The 27,349-nt window shown below is 41.0% G+C and overlaps 1 protein-coding gene across 2 annotated transcripts in view; it reads right to left on the minus strand.

Annotated features, from left to right (window-relative positions):
• NAT16 (N-acetyltransferase 16 (putative)) overlaps positions 1-27,349 on the minus strand; it is a 340,611-nt gene that overhangs the window by 292,101 nt on the left and 21,161 nt on the right. The window lies entirely within an intron of this gene.

Genomic DNA, 27,349 nt, shown 5'->3' on the forward strand with positions numbered 1-27,349 from the left:
ACACACACACATATATATATATATATATATATATATATATGTGTGTGTGTGTGTGTGTGTGTGTGTGTGTGTGTGTGTGTGTGTGTACACATATATATATATATCTATATATATATATATATATATATATATATATATATATATATACATATATAGTTCCCCTTTAGAATCTCGAATTGCTGAAATCTCGAAATTCATAAGCTCGAGCCCAGAATCTCGAGTTTTCTGCAACTCAAAATTCTAAAGGGTACCAAAAAGACACTCCAAAAATGTCTTTACAATGTTTTTGCAGGGTGGCAAGCCCCCATGCACCCCCCCACACCCCCCTACTTAAATATACCAACTCTGAAATCGCACTACAATGGGGATGAGGGAAATCTCCCATTCTGCGCAGTATGCAGAAGCGCACAACAGGAGACTTTCTGTTCCTCCGCTGTAGTGCGGTCACAGAGCTGATATACTTAAGCAGGGGGAGTGCAGGGGGACTTGGCCCCCTGCATACATGTAAGTAAACTTATGTTTTTTTGTTTGCTTCTCTCCCCTTCACAATTTCGAGTTACTGACAACTCGAGATTCTGGGCTCGAGCTTCTGAATTTCGAGCTTTCAGTAACTCGATCTTGTGAAAGGGAACCATATATATATATATATATATATATATATATATATATATATATATATATATATATATATATATATATATATATATGTGTGTGTGTGTGTGTGTATACATATAAATAACATATTTGATTTTGCATTTTTGTTTCCTGTGACATTATGCTTCACTTTTCTGGGAATTTTACATAAAATAAAAGTTGGTTATTATCACAATATAATAATATTGTTGGCTGTTTGGTACAAATAGTGCTTTTAGGTTGCAAGGCATAATTCCATTTTTTCATCCATCCATGACAGTTATGACATTGCTTACTGCTAATTGAACTAAATGTGACCATATTCTTGTATCTGTAAATATGCATATACATACATACGTATATACACACACACACACACACACACACACACACACACACACACACACGCATATATATATATATATATATATATATATATATATATATATATATATATATATATATATGCATACACACACACACACACACACACACACACACACACATACACCTATATTTGTTTATATCTGTAAATATGTTTTGTTCATTTCTTTTGCAATCCTATTTTCCAGACTGTGCATGCAAATGGTCCACTGAGATCAGTGCAGTACCCCGGTAAACAAATATAAATCTTCTTCTCACCACAGTGGATCATCTGTTTCCATTCCTTCCTGTCCTCTGCATCTTGCTGTGTCACACCAGCCACCTGCATGTCCTCTCTCACCACATCCATAAACCTTATCTTAGGCCTTTCCTTTTTTGCTCTTACCTGGCAGCTCAATCCTTAGCATCCTTCTCCCAATATACCCAGCATCCCTCCTCAGCACATGTCCTAACCAATGCAATCCCGCCTCTCTGGTTTTGTCTCCAAACCGTCTAACCTCAGCTGACCCTCTAATATACCGATTCCTAATCCAGTCCATTCTCATCACACCCAGTGCAAATCTTAACATCTTTTACTCTTCCACCTCCATCTCTGACTCCTGTCTTTTCGTCAGTGCCACCATCTCCAACCCATATAACATTGCTGGTCTCACTACCCTCTTGTAGACCTTCCCTTTCACTCTTACTGGTACCCATCTGTCACAAATCACTCCTGACACTTTTCTCCTTCCACTCCATCCTTCCAGTACTCTCTTCTTCACCTCTCTTCCACACTCACCATTACTCTGAACTGTTGATCCCAAGTAGTTAAACTCATCCACCTTCACCAACTCTACACCCTGCATCCTCACTATTCCTCTATCCTCCCACTCATTTACACACATATATTAGGTCTTAGTTCTGTTGACTTTCATTCCTCTCCTCTCTAGAGCATATCTCCACCTCTCCTGGGTCTCCTCAACCTGTTTCCTACTCAAACTACAGATAACAATGTCATCCACAAACAGCATCACAGTCCACGGGGACTCCTGTCTGATCCTCTCTGTCAACCTGTCCATCACCATTGCAAATAAGAAAGGGTTCACAGCTGAGCCTTGATGTAATCCCACCTCCACCATGAACGCATCTGTCACTCCTACCACAGACCTCACCGCTGTCACACTACCCTCGTACATATCCTGTACCACTCTTACATACTTCTCTGCCACTCCCAACTTCCTCATACAATACCACAACTCCTCTCTAGGCACCCTGTCATATGCTTTCTCTAAGTCCACAAAGACACAATGCAACTCCTTCTCACCTTCTCTATATTTCTCCATCACAACCTCAGAGCAAACATTGCATCTGTAGTGCTCTTTCCAGCATCAAACCATACTGCTGCTCACTAATCATCACCTCTCATATTAATCTAGCTTCCACTACTCTTTCTCATAACTTCATGCTGTGACTGATCAATTTTATCCCTCTGTAGTTACTACAGTTCTGCACATCACCCTTATTCTTAAAAATCTGTACCAAAACACTTCTTCTCAGCTCCTCAGGCATTCTCTCACTTTCCAAGATTTCATTAAGCAATCTAGTTAAAAACTCCACTGCCATTTCACCTAAACATCTCCATGCTTCCACAGGTATGTCATCTGGACCAACAGCCTTTCCAGTCTTCATCCCCTTCATAGCTGTCCTTACTTCCTCCTTGCTAATCCATTGCACTTCCTGATCCACTATCCCGACATCGTCCAACCTCTCTCTCTCATTCTCTTCATTCATCAGCCTCTCAAAGTACTCTTGTTATCTGCTCAACACACTCTCCTCACATGTGGGTACCTTTCTCTCATTATCCTTTATCAACCTTAACTGCTGCACATCTTTACTAGCTCGGTCCCTCTGTCTAGCCAATCGGTACAGGTCCTTTTCTCTCTCCTTAGTGTCCAACCTTTCATACAACTCAATATAAGCCTTATCCTTAGCCTTTTCCACCTCTCTCTTTACCCTACATCTCATCTCCTTATACCCCTGTATACTTTCTTCATATCTCTGACAATCCCACTTCTTCTTAGCCAACCTCATCCTTCAGACCACCATTCTATGCTGCCTAACTACGCTTTACCCTGTTACCACTTTACAGTCCCCAATTTTTTTCAGACTGGCCCTCCTGCATAGGATAAAATTCACCTGTGTGCATCTTCCTCCACTCTTGTACATCATCCTATGCCCCTCCCTCTTATTAAAATACATATTCACCACAGCCATGTCCATCCTTTTCACAAAACCCACTACCATCTGACCTTCTGCATTCCTCTCCTTAACATTATACCTATCCATCACTTCCTCATCCCTTCTGTTCCCTTCACCAACATGCTCGTTGAAATCCGCTCCAATCACCACTCTCTCATCCTTGGATGCACTCACCACCACTGCATCCATTTCACTCCAGAATTTTTCTTTCTCATCCATCACACACCTAACTTGTGGAGTATATGTGCTAATGACATTCATCATCATGCTATCAATTTCCAGATTCATAAACATCACTCTGTCCAACACTCTTTTCTCCTCCAAAACACTCTTGGCATTCTGTTCCTTCAGGATAACCCCTACCCCATTTCTCCTCCTATCCACACCATGATAAAAAGTTTGAGCCCATCTCCAATACATTTGGCCTTACTGCCCTTCCATCTGGTCTCTTGCACGCACTATATATCGGCTAGCTGTCTCCCTATACCAGTCATACAGCCAACATTCAAAGTTACCTACCCCCACTACCACACTCCTAACCTCCCTCCTATCTTCCTACCTTCAAACATGCCTTCGCCCTCTTCTTCTCCTTCTCCTTTGGTCAACAGTAGCCCAATTTCCACCAAAACCCTGTTGGGTAACAGTACTGGTGGTGGTTGTTGTTAACATGGGCCTTGACCAATCCGGTATAATTGCTTTAAATGCCTGTGCAGTTTATTGGTAGACGTAGGCACCTCTGCAATCCTCAGTTAAGTAACTAGTAATATATTAAATACATTCTTAAATATATGTATAATATGTGTTAGATATTGTTAGAAGAAAACTAGGTGTGTACAATGGGAATTATTTAAGTATGCTTGCCAGACATTACTCTTTGGAAAAAGTTTGGTAAAAAAAGTTATTGCTTTGCTTAGACAAAGTCAGCTTTGTGCAATTTTTCTATCACACTGGGAATGAATGAAGTCTGAAATATTATTTTAATAGCATTCAACCCACATCCAGATCCATCCATCCATCTACAAACCCTTTTTCCCATATTTACACATGGGGTTGGGGTACCACGATAACAGTGATAATTATCTACAGCCAAGGTTTACACCAATGGGTGGTTAGCCCTGCTACGGTATTATTCCCTACCCCAAACTCAGACTCACACCTATGGCCAGTACTGAGTCTCCAATTCACCTACTGCATGTCTTATCCATATTTGTGTTTCAAAACATAGCAAAAGACGGGTTTGAGACTGTGCAAATAAGTGATGTAGGTCACTGATTATTCTGAGTAGCTGTGTGTTATTTTACTTAGAGTTTGAGCAGAGTTTGTCCACACTAGAGGTAGCACATTGCTGCAGCATCACAGCACTTGGGTCACCGGTTTGATTCCTGGTTGGGGTGTGCTCTGTCTGGAGTCTGCGCACTCTCCCTATATCCATGTGGGTTTTAGCAAGGGGCTTCAGTTTAGTCTTGCATTCCAAAAACATGCAGGGAAGTGAAATGAAAATCTCTCTGTATGTATGTTTGTGAAGCTGTGGCTTTGTGTGTGTGTGTGTGTGTGTGTGTGTGTGTGTGTGTGTGTGTGTGTGTGTGTGTGTGTGTGTGTGTGTGTGTGTGTGTGTGTGTGTGTGTGTGTGTGTGTGTGTGTGTGTGTGTGTGTGTGTGTGTGTGTGTGTGTGTGTGTGTCGCATGCGTGTGTGTGTGTGTGTGTGTGTGTGTGTGTGTGTGTGTGTGTGTGTGGCGCGTGCGTGTGCGCGTGTGTGTGTGTGTCTGTGTGTGTGTGCATGCGCGTGTGTGTGTATGTGTGTCCTATAATCAACTGATGACCTGTTTAAGAAAGGAGCTCTGCCTTACTCTTGTTTCTTGCCTGGATAATCTCAGGATTCGTATGAACCCCAGAAAGGATAAGTATGTACTAAACCTGAACAATTGCCATGCACAGGAAGAATTAGTGTGTTACAAAAATATATCACAGACGAGACACAGTAAGTGGAAAATATTTTACAAAGGCAACCATCTGCTAGTGAACATGTTAGTATGTGGCTTACTTGAGAAGCTCTAGTCTTCACTACATAAGCATACAGCTAGGTAAAATGTTACACCACTGTTCCACCTCTTATGGGTAAGCTCTGCTCAGACTTTAACCTGGCAGCTTAAAATAGTATCCAAAGTCATTCCAAATTCTCCATCCCTCTCCTAAGATAACTGCATCATGGTATAGGAATTTCTGTGCCCCTGAGCTCTTTACAACTATATCATTTGGAGCTTTACATTCCTGTTAGAGTCTCTCTGTCCAAACTGGTCAGAGAGGATAGGCCAGAAAAACAAGAAATCCAAATAGTCTCCAGTGATGAGGGGATTATCTACATACCATGACTAGTCTATGATATACTTTTTTCTTGCTGTTAGAAATCATCCATGCCTGTATAGTTGTTGACACTTGGTTTAAATGTAAATTAGAATGATCTTCCTATAACTGGGTGTTGTGCTTTTCATGTCTTCTGTCCTGATGGCAACTCTGATGGAATTTTCATATTTTCAAGGAACATATATATTCTGTCAGATCCCTAGGGATCCATAAACTGAACTCATTGAACATACATCAATGCAGATACATTTAATTATCAACTAATATCTTGTTAAAGAACACCCATTTTTGCCCCCTGATAACCACAAAAGATTCCTAGTGTTCTAAATGATCTCACTGCTAGCAAAAACTCCAGTATTAAGGAAGCCTTTAACTACTCTTCAATAAAATCAGACACCTATACTTACAATGTAAACTATACCCATGAATTCCTGGATTTAATAAACAAAAACTTGCTTGAGCAGTTGATAAACAACCTACTAGAGGACATAGCATTCTGGACCTGACTGGTACAAATGTGGCTGCCTCTTGCACTACTCTACTCACATCTTCTTCCCCAAGGAAGTCTGACCACAAACATGTGGCTTTATTTTTTTATGTATATTTGTTTATCAGGGAGCACTTATATCAATGGACTATTTGCAGCCAAAGCCCAGGTGAAAAGGATCTCATAAAAAATGAACAAAACATTTCCTGAGCGTTTCGGCCTTCAGATGAGATGTTAAACCTAGGCCCCATCTGCTTGAGTTGGTGGTAGCTCATATGGTTGTAAAAGAGCTCATGGAACCTATCGAAAACAGTAGGGGAAATTCCCAATGCCCTGGCCAAATTTCCATTAGTACTATAAATACTACTCAAGTGTCCCTTGAAAAGAGGTTACTAGCCTAGTAGAATTAACCTGGTCAACAAAAGGATGAATAAAAAAAAAAATTACAGATACAAGGATATGCTAAAAACAAATATGTATACATATTTACAGATACAAGAATATGCTACAACATTTAGTTCAAGAAGCAGTTTGCAATGTCAAAACATGGATGGAAAAATTTAATTATGCTTCTCCTTTAAATTCTCAAAAGCCACTACAGCAACCCCCACTAACATGCCACTTTCAACCTATTCCATGATGAGATATCAAAATTCATTTCTGACTCCACCACCCGTGACCTTGATGCAGCAGCACAATTCAATAAAGAATTTTACATCCATTTAGAACAATGCATAGAGGTAGCAGTCCCTACCAGCACCAAGCATCATGGGAAATTCAAAAATAAACTACGCCTGTGGTCAACTATTATAAACAAACTCTGCAATAGAATGAAACTTCTTCAATTATACAGCAGATTCAAAATCATGTCTTCTCTTGGAAAATATCAAAGGATTGCAAAATAAAATTGAAAAGACTACCAGGTCCCGTAAAGGGATCCAAGAACTTAGGCTGACCTCTGAAAGTAAAGATAATTTTAAATCCTTCTTTAGCTGTGTTTGAAAATTAAGAAACAATATCCTATATTGCTCTGAATGTATTTATAATGGTGCCTCCTATTCTTATTAAACAGATATTGCCAATAACCTTGCAACCAAATGCAGTGCCAACTTCACTCCTAGACTTCTATCCAAAACCCTGAAATACTTCTCTAAAGAACATCTACTGTAAATGCTAACCAACACCAAAATGCTTCCTGTATAGGACCTGACAATATACCTGGTTGCTTAATTAATAATGTTAAATATGCCCTTGACGACCCACTCCTTCAGCTATTTAACTTCAATTTAGCTACTGGTTTTAACTCTAGTAAGTACCACATTGCAGTCATGATGCCCCTTTATATGGGTGACCTTACAACTGACCCAGGTGATTATAGAACTATCAATCATACTAAGCCTCATCTTCAAAGCCATGGAGTGTATTATAAATGACCTCATGACCTTAGACATTAAGAATCATATTTGTCTTAACTCCCAAACAGTTTGATTTGTGAAGGGTAGATCCTGTTTGATGAATCTAGTAAACTTGTTCAAAATGGTTAAGGAGACTGCAGATGATGGCCATGTGGCACATAGGAGTGGATAAGACCTTCAAAACCATTCCCCAGGCTGACATCATACAAAAGCTAAATGTTTTAAAAATCAATCCATATATGGTAAGATGGGTAGAAAGCTTGCCGAAAGGCAGAACCCACACAGTGCGGCGACCAGTGGTGTCCCTTAGGGCTTGGTGCTTGGACCTCTCCTTTTTTGCCTTTACTTCTGAAATCTCCAAACAAAGAAGCAAAAGCTCTAGCTAACAAAGTTTACAGATAGCTGCATATTGTGGGTGGCTGTTAAGTCATCCCCTGACACCCAGACCCTCCAGAATGAATTTTCCCTTGTAAACTTCTGTACCAAAACTGGGCTCAAACTAAATGCTAAAAATATATAGTATCAACACTTTTGGTAGAAACCCCTTCCTCTCATTATACTGTATAGACAGCATGCCACTACAAAACAAAAATGTACTCATGAATCTAGGAACTTAGGTTAATTATTTTAACTTCCTCTCTCTGTTGACCATTATGTGACAATCACTGTCAGGAAATCCTTTTATTTAGGAAATTTAATTGCCAAAGGAATATCTTCAACGTCTAAAGAGGTAATCATTCCTTTGCACTCAGCATTAATCAGACCAATTATCATACAATGTTCCCTTCTGGATATACCTCAATAAACATATCAGTTAGGTTCATAGGTTCATAACTTAGTACTAGGCTAACTGCCTTTGTGGGCCATTTAAAGCCTAGCCAACTACCCCAAGTGAGAATCAAACCCTGCATCTTGTGTCTGCAAGGTAAACACCTTAACCATTCTGCCATCCTCCCACTGAAAGACCCCATAGATCCCTAACCAAAAAAGGTCACAGTTCTAAAGTAGTCCATGAGCTATCAAGACAGGTTGGAAGCTCTATCACTTTATTCAATGTCTTAGAGGCTCTTGAGGGAAGATCGTTCTTGCTTACCATACCATTAAAGATCTAGATGCCCTGGACCTCCTGTAACTCTGCAAATCCAGTGGCTCCATCAATACTAGAACCAGGGACCAAAATCTTTGCCAACAGATAGATAAGACAAGGTAGAGGAACAGGTTTTTAACCCAGGGCCTCACAAACCTCTTGTCCTCTGCATGTTAAGCAGTGCAACTCTCTTAATTTTTTAAGCATAACTTAGATGACTGGATGGGTATCCATAAGTTTACTCTGGGATTGACTGTTATGGCCCTCTTGAAGAAAGGTGGTACAGTTTGAGGGAGGCTGCTGGCAAAGCACAAATAGTTATACGAATCAGTGACCTTGGAATATCTATGAATCTATGAATTAAGGAATCTGAGAGCATCAGTCAGAACAAGGATACTCGGTTTGACTCCTGGAGCCACCTCTGGAAGTGGTGTTCACTGGTGAGTTCCTAGTGGGGAACCATATAGAGTGGAGGAGCTCAGTCCAAAAATAAAAAGCAACATGCAGCCACTGTGTGGGCTCAACACCCACAGGATGAAAATTGGGGATCAGGTGCATTGCCAATCAAGTGTCAGGCAGGAGTGGAATAAATTAAGATGGGCTACACCCTAGCAAAGGAAACTAAGTGCCAGGACATGGAATATCACCTCACTGCTTGGGAAGAAGTCAGAATTTTGCAGCAGGTTGAAAAATACCAGCCAGACTTAGATGGTCTTACCTCTACACATAGCACTGATTCCAGAAGCAGACTTCTCCAACAGAAGTGCTCTTTCTCTCTTTCTTTCTGTATCTCCCCTTCTCTGGATCTGACCCATAGAAGTGACCTCAGGAAGATACAATGGTGCTCATTGGCCCCCTAGTTTACAGTTCTGTTTGTGTTTGTACCAAGAAATAGAGAGTCACCTCAATGTGACTGCAAGTTACACAACTGAAACCTTTTGTCTGTTGTTATTGCATACAAACCTAACTTCTGCACAGAGTGTTTAACCTGCCTGGAGACCATTAGTGCATGGCTCAACAATGTGCCACCTATGTACTGTGAATCGCTATTGGGAATTTTCAACATTCCTGTGAGGAATTACAGCGATATCTGAAAATGGAATAAGCAGAGAGAATATCTTGTCTGATGTGAACCCAGCTGGGGAAATTTTACTGGACTTTTGGGTCAGTCATCCTCTGTCAATAATTAACAACACACTCAAATATAAGAGTGTCATACATTTACTTGGTACCACAGCACCTTGGGTCAAGGAACAATGCTGCATACCTGTCATCAGAGCTGAGGTCATATGTTCTGGATGGGAGCAGGGAATAATGCTTGAGCCATGTTCATCTGCAACAGGAAAAATGGATGGTTGAACATGATTCTAGAAGAGTCCTATAAATGCCCAGTCCAGGGTGAGAGTAAATGTATACATGGTACAGTAGCATTAATTGTTTTGGGAGTTTGTGCAAATTCAGAGTAGGTACATGTAAGATAAGGAGCTATGGGGAAAAGAAACCTCCACAAAGTGAGATGTGGGGTCGAGCGTTAAGTTTGGGTACATTTGTTTTAGTTGTTAGGCAAAGTATATTTATTTCTTTGTTATTTGCCTTGTTTATCTATTTTTGTTGATAAAGTTACTTTCTTTAGGTTTAAGTCTCATTTTCAAGGCAGATCTGAGGAAAACACTTCTTCTGAGGATTTTTTTCAGAAGACTTACTGGGGAAAAATGAGCAGCAAAACAAATGGGACACCTTATTCAGTCTGGATCAGTAATATGTAAATGAAATTAAAGGGCCAATAATCACTGCAACTAAAAGATCTTTCACTAAACACTGTTTTTAAAATTCTAGTATTAAAGAAGAAAATGTTATAACACTGACCAAATTTCTTTTTATAAACACCTTTATTGATTTATCACTTGTGACATAGGCAAACTTACATTTATATAAAAGTAATCAAACCATAATAACATGTTCACATTTACAAACATTATAGGATATATAACAAAATTATGTGATATATAATCTAAGTAACATTGCACACATTATTCAATTTCTGCCTTCTCTTAAACCTCATTCCTCCTCAAAAACATTTTTCTGCATATATTCTTCCCACAATTTCCATTTTTTATCTAATTTACTCCTACGCTTGTCTAATGATTCCACTTCCTGTTTTTACCTCTGTTACAATATTCCCTACCTCAAGTATAGTTGGTTTGGATTTTCAGTCCCATTTTCTAGTAATTGCTTTTTTGGCAGCCACCAGAATTAAACTTAACAAGGTCCTACTGTGTCCAGGCAATTCAGATCCTGTATCCCAGCTAAAAAAAAAAAAAATTTCCATAGTTACACTCATTTGCTTGCCCAGTATCCCTGACAAAGAACTCTGTAGGGAATTTTTAGTCTACCAGATCATCACAATCCCAAAACATATCTCCTCAGTTACCTCCTTTTTCCCCATCATGCCTCTAACATTTGCCATCTACCTGAGGAAAAAAATCTAACACTGACCAAAGTTTTGACATTTTGCCAGTAAGCAATAGTTCTCCTAAGAGACCACCTCTTCTATCAATATCCTTAAAGTCCCAAAGGATTTCCAACAAACCCTAACATGTCAAGAATGGGTCTATGTCCCACTGACTGGGAGGGGCCCACCAGCCAGGGGACTACCATAACATGTACTTTTTTAATTAAAAAACGAAAAATTGTATGGGTTCTTTAAGAATGCTGTCTGCATCTGTGCATCCCTATGCCTGTCGACACACACACACACACACACACACACACACACACACACACACACACACACACACACACACACACACACACCTGCTGTTGATTGCTGCTTCTTTTCCTTCATTCACATGTGGAATTTAAATACAAGATGTTCCTGTTGCCTGGGCATTAAAACACACTTGCTTTCTTCTTCCACAGAATTAAGCACAGATGTACGACTATCCATTGGTAAGGTGTATGCGTGTGTGAAATGCCCTAGTTAGGGATGACAGGTTAGTTAATTTGCTCAAACTCAAACTCTGTAATTTGGTTACAGGAGACAAGAGCCTGAATCTTCTACACCAACTACCAGACTACTCAAAAAATATGAGTTTCAGTGCATAGTCAAGGAATTGTGAGTTTCAGTGCATTTTCAAGGAATTGTAAGCTTCAAGGGGAGAGACGTTTAGTACTGCTCATGCAAAGTCTGCTTTCAATGTGCAACTGTTTTGTTTAGCAAATGGTTCTCACTGTTTTTGCTATAAAATTTAAAAGCAGTGTTAGTATCACAACAGGTAACATGCTTGCTTTTGATGCAGAAGGCTGTGAGTTCTAATCCCACAGCATAAAGATGGATTGCTGAAACTGCATTGTACTTTGGGGGAGAATGTTGCACAACTCTTCATTAGTTACATATCTCTTTAGTGTGTAATTATTCAGATGTCTTTTACTTATGCAAAGATTTTACATATTGACTGATATTGGTAGATTGTAATAAAAGACGTTTGAGTGGCCTTTTATGGTTGAAATGTTCTAAAATGGGCAGTTTTGTATTATTGGTTCATACATTTTATTTCATTGCTTACTAGAAAAATGTTCAAAACTACACATTTAAAACATACTCTAACAAGGGGTGGTGTATTATATAAGGAATATAATTTAATACAATCATGAAGGTGAATCAAAGAATATATGCATGTATGCATGGTCCTAAAAATGTGTGCAAGGGACCTATGGTTTGAAAACATCCCAAAGGTAAACTTTATCTGCCACTGATTGTTTTCATTATGAGACTATATTGTTTCGTTTAGCAAGTGTCTATCAGTGTTTATGCTATATAAATCCAAATATCTGTAATCATTATAGAAATAAAGAAGAAAATAGTATGCACACTGAGAGATTAGGAGAGTGTTTATGGTTATTTGGGAGAAATAGCCAAGTAATGGGGCACTGGAATGGCTGTGGGGACAGCAGGCCAGAGATTACTCTGCCTAGGTCCCCATTTCAACATGATCCTGCTCTGCTCATACACACACACACACACACACACACACACACACACACACACACACACACACACACACACACACACACACAGAGTTGTATTAACATACCTTGCGGTCATATGGTGGAAACATAGGTTCATAGGTGTGTACTAGGTTAATGGTCATGGGGCCTTTACAAGCCTAGCCATAGGATTACCCTGGCATCGTGCCACCCAACCTTAGTTCCCAGTGCCTCTGTTGAGTAGAGCCACTGGAGTTATCCCCGGGGTGAATTTTCTATTTCCCATCCAGTCATCAAAATTTCTCTTGAAGAGGGTCAGCGAGTGCTATGCTTGACATGTATGGGCAGTCTCTGGGTTATGAACCTGTCCCTCCAGTACGTTCTGTTGATTGTGGTAATGAGGGTGACGTCTCTGGAGTGTGTGGTGCGGAGGGAGTGGGATTTCTTTAGATGTAACATTTCTAACAGAGCTGGGTCAGATATGGCTTTGTAAGTCAAGCAGAGATTGCCTCTAAGTAGGCAATATGAGACAGAATAGTTGGAGTTTTTTGAGTCTGTCCATATAGGGCAAGTGTTTAAGGCCTAGAATCCTCTTTGTGAGGTACTTTTGCGGCCTCTCCAGTTGTTGCTGGTGTCTAGTGAGGTACTCGATGATTGCCCTAATGAGAGAAGAGTAGAGGGAGACAATGACCTTTTTCTTTCTTGATGTAAAACCCTTAGTAACGAGATGTGCCACATAGGACTTTCTGACCACAGTGGCAATGTGGTAACCAAGAGAGAGGCTGCTGTCAACCTGTGTTCCCAGATATCTTATAATGCCTTCTGTGTTCAGTGGACTACCATCGATGTGGTAATTCATGGGAACCGATGAAGGATATCACACTGAAATCCTGCGATGGTAACTGAAACTGTTTTCCCCATTAAAAGAAGTAATCTAGATATATAAATTGTTGTCCTAGAAGATGGTCAGCTAGCATGGCACTTCTGTCAAAAAGTCTGGGGTAAGCATGCTGTTGAAATGTTAAATAAAAGAATGGGAAGGTTGTTATACAGCAAGCATTTTTCTAGAAGAAACCCAGCAAACAAGCACTCTTTTGAGATTGCTGTCACTAAGACAACTTGTAGCAGATATGGGGATATTTTCCCCAAACTGTATCACTGGCTGCTTCCAAATTGTTAAGGGGTAAATGTGAGGTGGTCACTGGCTAGCTAGGTATCAGGAAGTGAGATCTAGTAAGGCAAATTAATAAATTCTGCATAAACCAAATTATGAGACTAATGCACATCAGCCAGTCAGATGCTATGTCTTCTCTTGAATAAGTTTCATTTGGAGCTGACTTTTAACAGAGATGTTGTGCTGACACCTGTGGAGATGCTCCTTCAATAAACTGGGTTCCAGTTGTCTGAAACTGCCCTATATGAATATTGTTGTAGAAAAAGACAAGCTTCTTAAGCACCTTTCATAGGTTCATAGGTTGGTACTAGGCTATCGGCCCTAGGGCCTATACAAGCCTAGCCATAACAATTCCCTGAATATTTCTTCCCACAATATTTACTTCCCTGGACCCTGTCTAGCAGGGTGACTGACATGATCCCTGGGGTAAATTTCCTATCTCCCATCCAATCATCAAGGTTCCTTTTGAAGAGGGCCAAGGAGGTGCTCTGCTTGACATTTATGGGCAGTCTATTCCAGAGTATGGGGAGTCTCTGGGTCAGGAACCTATCCCTCCAGCATGTTTTGTTCATTGTGATGACAAGGTTTTGATCCCTGGAGCGTGTTGCTCTGAGGGATTGGGATTTCTTTAAATGGAGCATGTTCAACAGCTCTGGGTTTGACATGGCCTTGTATGTTAAACAGAGATTGCCTCTGAGTAGACGATATGCCACAGAGTATAGCTGGAGTTTTTTTTGGATGGTCAGCATATGGCATCTGCTTTAGGCCTGTGATTCTTTTAGTGAGGTATTTCTGTGGCCTTTCCAGCTGTTGCAGATGTCTTGTGAGGTACATACCAAACAGGGCGTTATACTCTATAATGGGTCTAATGAGGGATGAGTACAGTGAGACAATGACCTCCTTTTTTCTGGATGAAAAGCCCTTAGTGATGAGGCGTGCCACATAGAAGGATTTCCTGACTGTTGTGGCAATGTGGTTATCGAAGGTGAGACCACTGTCCACCTGTGTCCCTAAGTCTCTCATCACACTTTCAGTGTTTAGTGTACTGCCACCTATGTGGTAATTCATGGGTACATGTTTTTTCCCAAAGGGGATAACTGTACATTTCTTGGCATTAAGCTTGAGCCCAAGGCTCTGGCACCAAATATCGGTTTCTATAAGGCCCTTTTGTAGAATATCCACATCATTTGGGGGATTCAATAATGGCTCCCAGTTTGCAGTCATCTGCGAACTTTGTTAGCCAGAGTCCCTTAGTGTTGGCCTGTGCTTCAGAGAAGCAGATGCCAAACAAGAGCAGTCCCAAGACTGAACACTGAGATACTCCACTTGTTACTTGTCTGGAGCTGGATTTAGAGTCAGCTACTTTTACAGTCTGGGTTCTGTCAGTAAGCCAGTTGGCAACCCATCGAGTGACATAGGGATTTATGCCCAGCTTAGTAAGTTTATCTATGATTCCAGAGTGGGGGATGATGTTGAAGGCCTTGGTGAGGTCCAGATAGGCTGTCAGATAGACCGCCTTACCCTAGTCCACAGCTCTGTAGACTGATTCGAAGAAGTCAGTCAGGTTCAGGAGACAAGATCGGCCCTTCATGAACCCAAACTGGGTGGGGTCCAGTGATTGAGGGTTACCAATGTCTTCGTTTATAAGTTCCATGATAATGCGTTCCATGCCCTTGCAGATCAGGCTCATCAGACTGATGGGACGGTAGTTCCTGAGATCCAAGGTGGATCCGCCCTTGTGGAGTGGGATAACTGTAGCTGTGTGCCACTCAGTGGGCACAAAGCCTGAGGTGAGGCTATGATTAAACATGACACTTATGTGAGGTGGCAGTTCATTTTGTAGTTCATGTAGTACACAGCCTGGGATGTCATCTGGTCCCATGGATGCTGTATTCTTAGCTTTGAAGAGTGCGGTTTCTACCTGTGTGGCTGTGATAAATGGAATTTGGCAATCTTTTGGTATTGAGATAGGCCCTTTAGGGGGTGAGAGGAGGGTGAAGTTGGCACTAAATCAGTCTCCCACAATATTGGAAATATCCTTGGGATCAGTATATTTAGTGCCATTCTGTTGTAGCTCAGAGTATATCTGAGCATTGCCATTTAGATTCTTGGCATTACTATAGAACGCCTTGTGATTGTGTTTGGAAACTTTGGCAATTTTATTTTCGTAACTAGCTTTGGAGGATTTTATGAGGGATCTCAGCTTCTTACTGAGGCTGGTAAAGGAGTTTTTTGCATCCTGGGATTTTCCTCTTTTTTGCAACAGTTTCTTCCTTCTGTTGTATAGTTTGTTTATGGCAGGGGACCAACAGACTGGCTTCCTTTGTTTGGAGGACAGCATCTTGGTTCTATTTGGGATGGCATGATTCATGCACGAGTGGATGTACTCGTACAGTGCCTTAGTGAGAATTCAGCAGTCGAACTTTCAGACCCCGTCTGCATGGGTGCCATGAGGTTTGTCACTTCTGACTTGAGTATCATGAAGTTGGCTTTGGAGAAGTTTTTACGGAGGTTTCCTTACTGGGGGGTGGGGGTGGGATGTGGATGTCAAGGGTGATTTGCTTATGGTCAGACCTGACCAATGAGGGGGGTGACCACTGGTGTGGAGCATCTATCTCCCATGTTGGTAATGACCAGGTCTAGTATATTGGAGCCGCTGGTAGGACAATGGTTTAGTTGATCCAGGGCATTGGAATTTATGAATTCCAAGAACCATTCGGAGAAGGTGTTGGTACCCAAGTAGTTTTTCCAGTTAATGGCAGGGTAGTTGAAATCACCCAGTATTGGGGTGTTTGGTTGTATCTTAATATTTTCCAGTATGTTTAGAAAGGTGTAGCGAGAATCTTGGGGCATGGTGGGGGATCTGTCACAAGCTACAATTTGGATTGCAGTCTTACCTAGTGTTAGTTGCACCTGGAGAATTTCAGATGCATTGTGTTGGGCAACTAGCCTGGAGGTGTGAATATCCTTGGTGAATATGGACACTCCTACATGGTTCGGTCTTGGTTTGGTGGCCAAAAAGTGTGGTAAGAGTTGTAGCCTGGTATTGCAGTGGTGCTCCCAGGAGCTTTGAACCAGGTCTCAGTTACTGCACAGATATTGATGTTCTCCATTTTTAGGAGAAATGCCTCGAGAGAGTGCATTTTGAGGTTTAGACTTCTAGCATTGAGTAGCATTACCTTCAGATTTTGCATGCTTGTATCTGTTATGGTGGTGGTTTTATCCTTTGAACCTTGCCTAAAAAGGCACTATAGGGGTGGCAAGAGCTTTAGCCAGTAACCTGAAACCCAGGGGTGACAGGTGCAGACCATCTCTGGCAAAGCATCGTGGTTTGTCGATCAAGTCATCCCAGGCAGACAAATACTGGATCCCCTTTGAATGACACCAGAAGCTTAGCCAATTTTTGAAGTCAATCATTTTGTCCTTATACTGTGGAATCATTCTGGGCAAAGGCAGGACACTACTCAGGGCTAGGGTCATACCTGCCTGGGCCACAAGATCCGAGAGCTCTTCCATATCTCTTTTCATGTAGTCCAAGGAGGTACGTCTCAAATCATTCACTCCAACATGGACAATGACAGAGTCATATTTGTACTTGTTGTGGAGTGACTTGAGTGCATGCGTTATATGGTGGATCTTGGCACCCGACAGGCAGCTGACTGTAATTTTCTACTTGTTCAGCCTGGTGAGTGGGACATCAGTGTGCCTGACTATAGAGTGACCTATGACTAAAGTGTTGGGTGCACTGTCTTGCCTTAGGGGCTGTTGGTAGGTGGCACACTGGTGTTGTGAGCTATGTGTCACTTTGGTTGTGGCTGGTGTTTGTTTGCATTTCAGCTTCGGAAATCCTTGTTGCTTGGGCAGGTTAATGTTAAGGGCCTCTGCATATGTGGGTTTAGTGTTGCTATGTGTGATTGTTGATGGTGTGGGTTTTGAAGGGCTATGTGTTGCTTGAGGTGTAGTGCAGGTGTTAACCTTCTCCTCTTGACTGTCTAGCACAATCTTGGCTGGAGAGAGCTTTGCTTCCAGTTTGGCTATGTAAGTGCATCTCTTGCAGGTTGTAGTGGTGGTTGGTAGGAGGAGAGGGTTGTCTGTGTACATGAAGCAGTTGCCGCATTGCCCCAGTATGCCCAGATTCACCAGGTGGACAGGAGAAATCACCGGAAGCTGACCCTTGGACATGCCTGTTTAGGTACTTTTTTTGTAAAGTACAGAGCTGTTTTCCTTTGAAAACAAGAGGTGCTAATAAACACTGTAAGACTGGGTTTTGTGGGATTGACAGCAGATAGGGCAGTCATCAAAGAACAGCAGCAGAAGACAAAACAGTTTTAAAAGCTGTTTCATATCACTCTACCATGCTTACAGACAAAATGAGAAGCAGAATTGTGTCTAACAGCTTTTAAACCAATTTGTTTCTGCCTGCTCTCTGTCTACTAGCTCTGAAATGTTTTACCAGCTTTCAAAAAGGTACTAAAACCTTCCCACTCCTACACATTCTTTGTTCTTCTTCCTGTAACTGATGGTACATACAGCAGATAAAGCTCCATGCACTATAAAGAACTATGATCAAGTCTCACCAATCATAGCCTTGCTTGGTATGCATTTTCAACATGGATGCCAATACTCACCTCTCAAGCTTCACTCACAAGATGGCTCAGTCATAATCCTCTATATTATATGTCTTCAAAAACCTGCCTGTGTCCAATGCATGTATTCATAAATGCCCATATTACTCAGACATCTTAAGTGCAGTGAACCTCAGTGATATGCCTCTTCACAAGCTCAAGACATAACACTTAACCATGCTGCAGAAGTTTTTGTTTTTATTTTTATTTTTGTTTACTCACTGTGGTAGAATGCTGATCCTTCTGGACCATTTTCAGTCTCAGCCTAGACAAGCAAGAAGCACCTAAGAGTTCATGAAACAGCAAACTGTGCATGGTAACAATATAATTAAACAATCATAATAAACTGAAAAACAAAGTATACTTTTTAAATCAATACAGAGATATTTATCAATACAGAGCACACTTTTGTGTGAAAATAAAATGGTGATGACAGCATATATGTAGAACAGTTTATAGAAGGAGGTGGGCGTAATACATATATGCTAAGGACAATGGGAGGAGAGGGGGATTAGAGAAAAAAACTTGGGGTAGACATGAATGAGGTGGGGGACAAGAAGACAATGGGTTAAAATGAATGTGAATGGTGGGCAGGAGGAAGTGATGTGACTTGGGGTATCAGGATGATGGGATGCTAGGTGAATTGAGTGGGGGAGAGAAAGGTATGAGCAAAAAGTACAGAAATAAGTTTTATGAACAGAACTGGGGGAATGGATGGGGTTTCTATCAACTTCATTAGTGTAGAAGCATTTACATTGTACTTGTTTGAATGAGTATGCTTTAGTTCTTTGTGAAACTTAGGAAAGGAAGAAATGGACTTAATATGAGAGGAGATGACAGACCAGATTTTAGGAATGAGAATTAGAAGGCATTTTCAGTACAGTGCTGCTTAATAAGTAGAGATCTGCAAGTTGGTATTGTGGGCTGGAACGGATGTTAGAGTGTAGGTGATAGATTTGTCTTGTAGTTTGCTTGCAAGGAAGGAAAACATGTTTAGCCTGATTAGCTTGAAACCTAGACCACCTTACAGGAGTTTGACTCTAAATTACAAAGGCAGCCACTTAGCTTTTGAAACCATGAGAGAGTGGTGTTCTTTTTTGGAAGCTAAGGTGAAAAATAGGGACACTATTAGAGGTTGTTTGAGGGGCTCTGAGATTTTTTTGTGAAGTGGTATCAAGTACGGGAAGGCCATATTCAAGCTCAGGGAGTATGACTCCTTTCCCTACTGTGGGATATCATCTTGGGCCAGATGAAAAGGCTGTTAACGTTGGCCTTAGTGCACTGTACATCTCTGTGAAAGTTGAAACTGTGGCCCAGTCAGATATCATGTTTTTTTTAAATGTCGCAACGTGTTGATCGGTTTGAAACTGGGGCAGATAATGATCTAGTTGCTGGGTGCGCTAACCAGTCACTTAGCTGTTCAAAAGATCATACTTTGGTCTTCATTGTATTTAGCATCAGTCTTTATGTAAGTAGCCAGTTAGAAATGTGTTGTAAGTCAGTTTCAATTTTTTTTTTTTGTATAGTTGAAGATGAAAATCTAAACCTGTATATAACCATATCATCTGCATAGAGTATGATTGGTATCTACAGTAGATCTGAAGGGGGGGTTGCTGAGAAACAAAGAGAAGAGTATGAGAGAGAATATAAAACCATTTGGAACACCTCTGGGAAAGGAAACAAAGATGGAACTTTATAGAGTCCGTAAGGAAGGAAGGCTTCATGCCATTTTCCAGTGATAAAAATGGGAAAAGGGGGGTTATGGATGGATGGATGGATGAGGCTAACACTTGCTGCAAGTAAGAAATTTAGGAGGAGACTGTGCTCCCCTGTATCCATGAGTCAAAGGCTTTTGTAAGGTCACCCAGAAGAACTCCACTAAGCAGTCTTTTATTCACGTTTGTGAGTGTGGTATCTGTAGCAGCCCTTTATTCATCGTTGTATGTTACCTATAGCAGTCCTTTATTCGTGTTTGTGATTATGCTATCTGTAGCAGTCCTTTATTCATGTTTGTGAGTATGCTATCTGTAGCAGTCCTTTACTTGAGTTTGTGAACATATCTGTAGTAGCCCTTTATTCATGTTTGTGAAAATCTTATCTGTAGCGGTCCTTTACTCGAGTTTGTGAGTATGTTATCTGTAGCAGTCTTTTAGTTGTGTCTGTGAGTATGTTGTCTGTAGCAGTACTTTATTCAGGTTTGTGAGTATGCTATCTGTAGCATTCCTTTATTCATCTGTGTGAGTATGTTATCTGTAGCAGTACTTTATTCATGTTTGAGTATGTTATCTGTAGCAATTTTTACTTGTATCTGTGAGTATGCTATCTGTAGCATCCCTTTATTCATGTTTGTATGTTATCTGTAGCAGTACTTTATTCATGTTTGTGAGTATATCTGTAGCAGTCCTTTATTTGTGCTTGTGAGTATGTTATCTATAGCAGTCTTTTATTTGTGTCTGTATGTTGTTTGTAGCAGTCCTTTATTCATGTTTTTGAGTATGCTATCTATAGCAGTCTTTTATACTTGTTTGTGAGTATGTTATCTGTAGCAATCCTTTAGTAATAGTTGTGAGTATGTTATCTGTAGCAGTCCTTTATTCGTGTTTGTATGTTATCTGTAGCAGTTCTTTATTCATGTCTGTATGTCATCTGTAGCAGTTCTTTAGTCATGTTTGTATGTTATCTGTGGCTGTCCTTTATTCATGTTTGTATGTTATCTGTAGCAGTCCTTTATTTATGTTTGTCAGTATGTTACCTGTAAAGTGCTGTTCTAGTGCTTCTGTCTGACCAGATTCCTTGTTGTAGAAGACAGACAATTCTGAGGGTCTGTAGGTAATCTGTGAGTTGGATGCATACACGTTTCTAAAATACTTCCCCCATATGGAAAGAGTGGAGAGTGGGTGGAAATCCTTAGCTGTGGATGCTTTGGAGCTTTTTAGAAATTGGTTTGACTATGCATTTTTCCACTAGAATAGGGTGAAAATTGTATAAGTAAGTAAGGGGAAGGATTAAAAATTATTGACAAAGAGTAAGAGAGAGACTGAACACAAGACTGAACACTGAGATACTCCACTTGTTACTTGTCTGGAGCTGGATTTAGAGTCAGCTACTTTTACAGTCTGGGTTCTGTCAGTAAGCCAGTTGGCAACCCATCGAGTGACATAGGGATTTATGCCCAGCTTAGTAAGTTTATCTATGATTCCAGAGTGGGGGATGATGTTGAAGGCCTTGGTGAGGTCCAGATAGGCTGTCAGATAGACCGCCTTACCCTAGTCCACAGCTCTGTAGACTGATTCGAAGAAGTCAGTCAGGTTCAGGAGACAAGATCGGCCCTTCATGAACCCAAACTGGGTGGGGTCCAGTGATTGAGGGTTACCAATGTCTTTGTTTATAAGTTCCATGATAATGCGTTCCATGCCCTTGCAGATCAGGCTCATCAGACTGATGGGACGGTAGTTCCTGAGATCCAAGGTGGATCCGCCCTTGTGGAGTGGGATAACTGTAGCTGTGTGCCACTCAGTGGGCACAAAGCCTGAGGTGAGGCTATGATTAAACATGACACTTATGTGAGGTGGCAGTTCATTTTGTAGTTCATGTAGTACACAGCCTGGGATGTCATCTGGTCCCATGGATGCTGTATTCTTAGCTTTGAAGAGTGCGGTTTCTACCTGTGTGGCTGTGATAAATGGAATTTGGCAATCTTTTGGTATTGAGATAGGCCCTTTAGGGGGTGAGAGGAGGGTGAAGTTGGCACTAAATCAGTCTCCCACAATATTGGAAATATCCTTGGGATCAGTATAGTTAGTGCCATTCTGTTGTAGCTCAGAGTATATCTGAGCATTGCCATTTAGATTCTTGGCATTACTATAGAACGCCTTGTGATTGTGTTTGGAAACTTTGGCAATTTTATTTTCGCAACTAGCTTTGGAGGATTTTATGAGGGATCTCAGCTTCTTACTGAGGCTGGTAAAGGAGTTTTTTGCATCCTGGGATTTTCCTCTTTTTTGCAACAGTTTCTTCCTTCTGTTGTATAGTTTGTTTATGGCAGGGGACCAACAGACTGGCTTCCTTTGTTTGGAGGACAGCATCTTGGTTCTATTTGGGATGGCATGATTCATGCACGAGTGGATGTACTCGTACAGTGCCTTAGTGAGAATTCAGCAGTCGAACTTTCAGACCCCGTCTGCATGGGTGCCATGAGGTTTGTCACTTCTGACTTGAGTATCATGAAGTTGGCTTTGGAGAAGTTTTTTACGGAGGTTTCCTTACTGGGGGGTGGGGGTGGGATGTGGATGTCAAGGGTGATTTGCTTATGGTCAGACCTGACCAATGAGGGGGGTGACCACTGGTGTGGAGCATCTATCTCCCATGTTGGTAATGACCAGGTCTAGTATATTGGAGCCGCTGGTAGGACAATGGTTTAGTTGATCCAGGGCATTGGAATTTATGAATTCCAAGAACCATTCGGAGAAGGTGTTGGTACCCAAGTCGTTTTTCCAGTTAATGGCAGGGTAGTTGAAATCACCCAGTATTGGGGTGTTTGGTTGTATCTTAATATTTTCCAGTATGTTTAGAAAGGTGTAGCGAGAATCTTGGGGCATGGTGGGGGATCTGTCACAAGCTACAATTTGGATTGCAGTCTTACCTAGTGTTAGTTGCACCTGGAGAATTTCAGATGCATTGTGTTGGGCAACTAGCCTGGAGGTGTGAATATCCTTGGTGAATATGGACACTCCTACATGGTTCGGTCTTGGTTTGGTGGCCAAAAAGTGTGGTAAGAGTTGTAGCCTGGTATTGCAGTGGTGCTCCCAGGAGCTTTGAACCAGGTCTCAGTTACTGCACAGATATTGATGTTCTCCATTTTTAGGAGAAATGCCTCGAGAGAGTGCATTTTGAGGTTTAGACTTCTAGCATTGAGTAGCATTACCTTCAGATTTTGCATGCTTGTATCTGTTACGGTGGTGGTTTTATCCTTTGAACCTTGCCTAAAAAGGCACTATAGGGGTGGCAAGAGCTTTAGCCAGTAACCTGAAACCCAGGGTGACAGGTGCAGACCATCTCTGGCAAAGCATCGTGGTTTGTCGATCAAGTCATCCCAGGCAGACAAATACTGGATCCCCTTTGAATGACACCAGAAGCTTAGCCAATTTTGAAGTCAATCATTTTGTCCTTATACTGTGGAATCATTCTGGGCAAAGGCAGGACACTACTCAGGGCTAGGGTCATACCTGCCTGGGCCACAAGATCCGAGAGCTCTTCCATATCTCTTTTCATGTAGTCCAAGGAGGTATGTCTCAAATCATTCACTCCAACATGGACAATGACAGAGTCATATTTGTACTTGTTGTGGAGTGACTTGAGTGCATGCGTTATATGGTGGATCTTGGCACCCGACAGGCAGCTGACTGTAATTTTCTACTTGTTCAGCCTGGTGAGTGGGACATCAGTGTGCCTGACTATAGAGTGACCTATGACTAAAGTGTTGGGTGCACTGTCTTGCCTTAGGGGCTGTTGTTAGGTGGCACACTGGTGTTGTGAGCTATATGTCACTTTGGTTGTGGCTGGTGTTTGTTTGCATTTCAGCTTCGGAAATCCTTGTTGCTTGGGCAGGTTAATGTTAAGGGCCTCTGCATATGTGGGTTTAGTGTTGCTATGTGTGATTGTTGATGGTGTGGGTTTTGAAGGGCTATGTGTTGCTTGAGGTGTAGTGCAGGTGTTAACCTTCTCCTCTTGACTGTCTAGCACAATCTTGGCTGGAGAGAGCTTTGCTTCCAGTTTGGCTATGTAAGTGCATCTCTTGCAGGTTGTAGTGGTGGTTGGTAGGAGGAGAGGGTTGTCTGTGTACATGAAGCAGTTGCCGCGTTGCCCCAGTATGCCCAGATTCACCAGGTGGACAGGAGAAATCACCGGAAGCTGACCCTTGGACATGCCTGTTTAGGTACTTTTTTTGTAAAGTACAGAGCTGTTTTCCTTTGAAAACAAGAGGTGCTAATAAACACTGTAAGACTGGGTTTTGTGGGATTGACAGCAGATAGGGCAGTCATCAAAGAACAGCAGCAGAAGACAAAACAGTTTTAAAAGCTGTTTCATATCACTCTACCATGCTTACAGACAAAATGAGAAGCAGAATTGTGTCTAACAGCTTTTAAACCAATTTGTTTCTGCCTGCTCTCTGTCTACTAGCTCTGAAATGTTTTACCAGCTTTCAAAAAGGTACTAAAACCTTCCCACTCCTACACATTCTTTGTTCTTCTTCCTGTAACTGATGGTACATACAGCAGATAAAGCTCCATGCACTATAAAGAACTATGATCAAGTCTCACCAATCATAGCCTTGCTTGGTATGCATTTTCAACATGGATGCCAATACTCACCTCTCAAGCTTCACTCACAAGATGGCTCAGTCATAATCCTCTATATTATATGTCTTCAAAAACCTGCCTGTGTCCAATGCATGTATTCATAAATGCCCATATTACTCAGACATCTTAAGTGCAGTGAACCTCAGTGATATGCCTCTTCACAAGCTCAAGACATAACACTTAACCATGCTGCAGAAGTTTTTGTTTTTATTTTTATTTTTGTTTATTCACTGTGGTAGAATGCTGATCCTTCTGGACCATTTTCAGTCTCAGCCTAGACAAGCAAGAAGCACCTAAGAGTTCATGAAACAGCAAACTGTGCATGGTAACAATATAATTAAACAATCATAATAAACTGAAAAACAAAGTATACATTTTAAATCAATACAGAGATATTTATCAATACAGAGCACACTTTTGTGTGAAAATAAAATGGTGATGACAGCATATATGTAGAACAGATTATAGGAGGAGGTGGGCGTAGTACATATATGCTAAGGACAATGGGAGGAGAGGGGGTTAGAGAAAAAACTTGGGGTAGACATGAATGAGGTGGGGGACAAGAAGACAATGGGTTAAAATGAATGTGAATGGTGGGCAGGAGGAAGTGATGTGACTTGGGGTATCAGGATGATGGATTTTAAGTGAATTGAGTGGGGGAGAGAAAGGTATGAGCAAAAAGTACAGAAATAAGTTTTATGAACAGAACTGGGGGAATGGATGGGGTTTCTATCAACTTCATTAGTGTAGAAGCATTCACATTGTACTTGTTTGAATGAGTATGCTTTAGTTCTTTGTGAAACTTAGGAAAGGAAGAAATGGACTTAATATGAGAGGAGATGACAGACCAGATTTTAGGAATGAGAATTAGAAGGCATTTTCAGTACAGTGCTGCTTAATAAGTAGAGATCTGCAAGTTGGTATTGTGGGCTGGAACGGATGTTAGAGTGTAGGTGATAGATTTGTCTTGTAGTTTGCTTGCAAGGAAGGTAAACATGTTTAGCCTGATTAGCTTGAAACCTAGACCACCTTACAGGAGTTTGACTCTAAATTACAAAGGCAGCCACTTAGCTTTTGAAACCATGAGAGAGTGGTGTTCTTTTTTGGAAGCTAAGGCGAAAAATAGGGACACTATTAGAGGTTGTTTGAGGGGCTCTGAGATTTTTTTGTGAAGTGGTATCAAGTATGGGAAGGCCATATTCAAGCACAGGGAGTATGACTCCTTTCCCTACTGTGGGATATCATCTTGGGCCAGATGAAAAGGCTGTTAACGTTGGCCTTAGTGCACTGTACATCTCTGTGAAAGTTGAAACTGTGGCCCAGTCAGATATCATGTTTTTTTTAAATGTCGCAACGTGTTGATCGGTTTGAAACTGGGGCAGATAATGATCTAGTTGCTGGGTGCGCTAACCAGTCACTTAGCTGTTCAAAAGATCATACTTTGGTCTTCATTGTATTTAGCATCAGTCTTTATGTAAGTAGCCAGTTAGAAATGTGTTGTAAGTCAGTTTCAATGTTTTTTTTTTTTTTGTATAGTGGAAGATGAAAATCTAAACCTGTATAAAACAGTATCATCTGCATAGAGTATGATTGGTATCTACAGTAGATCTGAAGGGGGGGTTGCTGAGAAACAAAGAGAAGAGTATGAGAGAGAATATAAAACCATTTGGAACACCTCTGGGAAAGGAAAGAAAGATGGAACTTTATAGAGTCCGTAAGGAAGGAAGGCTTCATGCCATTTTCCAGTGATAAAAATGGGAAAAGGGGGGTTATGGATGGATGGATGAATGAGGCTAACACTTCCTGCAACTAAGAAATTTAGGAGGAGACTGTGCTCCCCTGTATCCATGAGTCAAAGGCTTTTGTAAGGTCACCCAGAAGAACTCCACTAAGCAGTCTTTTATTCACGTTTGTGAGTGTGGTATCTGTAGCAGCCCTTTATTCATCGTTGTATGTTACCTATAGCAGTCCTTTATTCGTGTTTGTGATTATGCTATCTTTAGCAGTCCTTTATTCATGTTTGTGAGTATGCTATCTGTAGCAGTCCTTTACTTCAGTTTGTGAACATATCTGTAGTAGCCCTTTATTCATGTTTGTGAAAATCTTATCTGTAGTGGTCCTTTACTCGAGTTTGCGAGTATGTTATCTGTAGCAGTCTTTTAGTTGTGTCTGTGAGTATGTTGTCTGTAGCAGTACTTTATTCAGGTGTGTGAGTATGCTATCTGTAGCATTCCTTTATTCATCTGTGTGAGTATGTTATCTGTAGCAGTACTTTATTCATGTTTGAGTATGTTATCTGTAGCCATTTTTACTTGTATCTGTGAGTATGCTATCTGTAGCATTCCTTTATTCATGTTTGTATGTTATCTGTAGCAGTACTTTATTCATGTTTGTGAGCATATCTGTAGCAGTCCTTTATTTGTGCTTGTGAGTATGTTATCTATAGCAGTCTTTTATTTGTGTTTGTATGTTGTTTGTAGCAGTCCTTTATTCATGTTTTTGAGTATGCTATCTATAGCAGTCTTTTATACTTGTTTGTGAGTATGTTATCTGTAGCAATCCTTTAGTAATAGTTGTGAGTATGTTATCTGTAGCAGTC

Source organism: Protopterus annectens, chromosome 7.part0 (genome assembly GCF_019279795.1).
Source record: "Protopterus annectens isolate FY-2018-M chromosome 7.part0, PAN1.0, whole genome shotgun sequence".
Classification (NCBI taxonomy): domain Eukaryota; kingdom Metazoa; phylum Chordata; order Ceratodontiformes; family Protopteridae; genus Protopterus; species Protopterus annectens.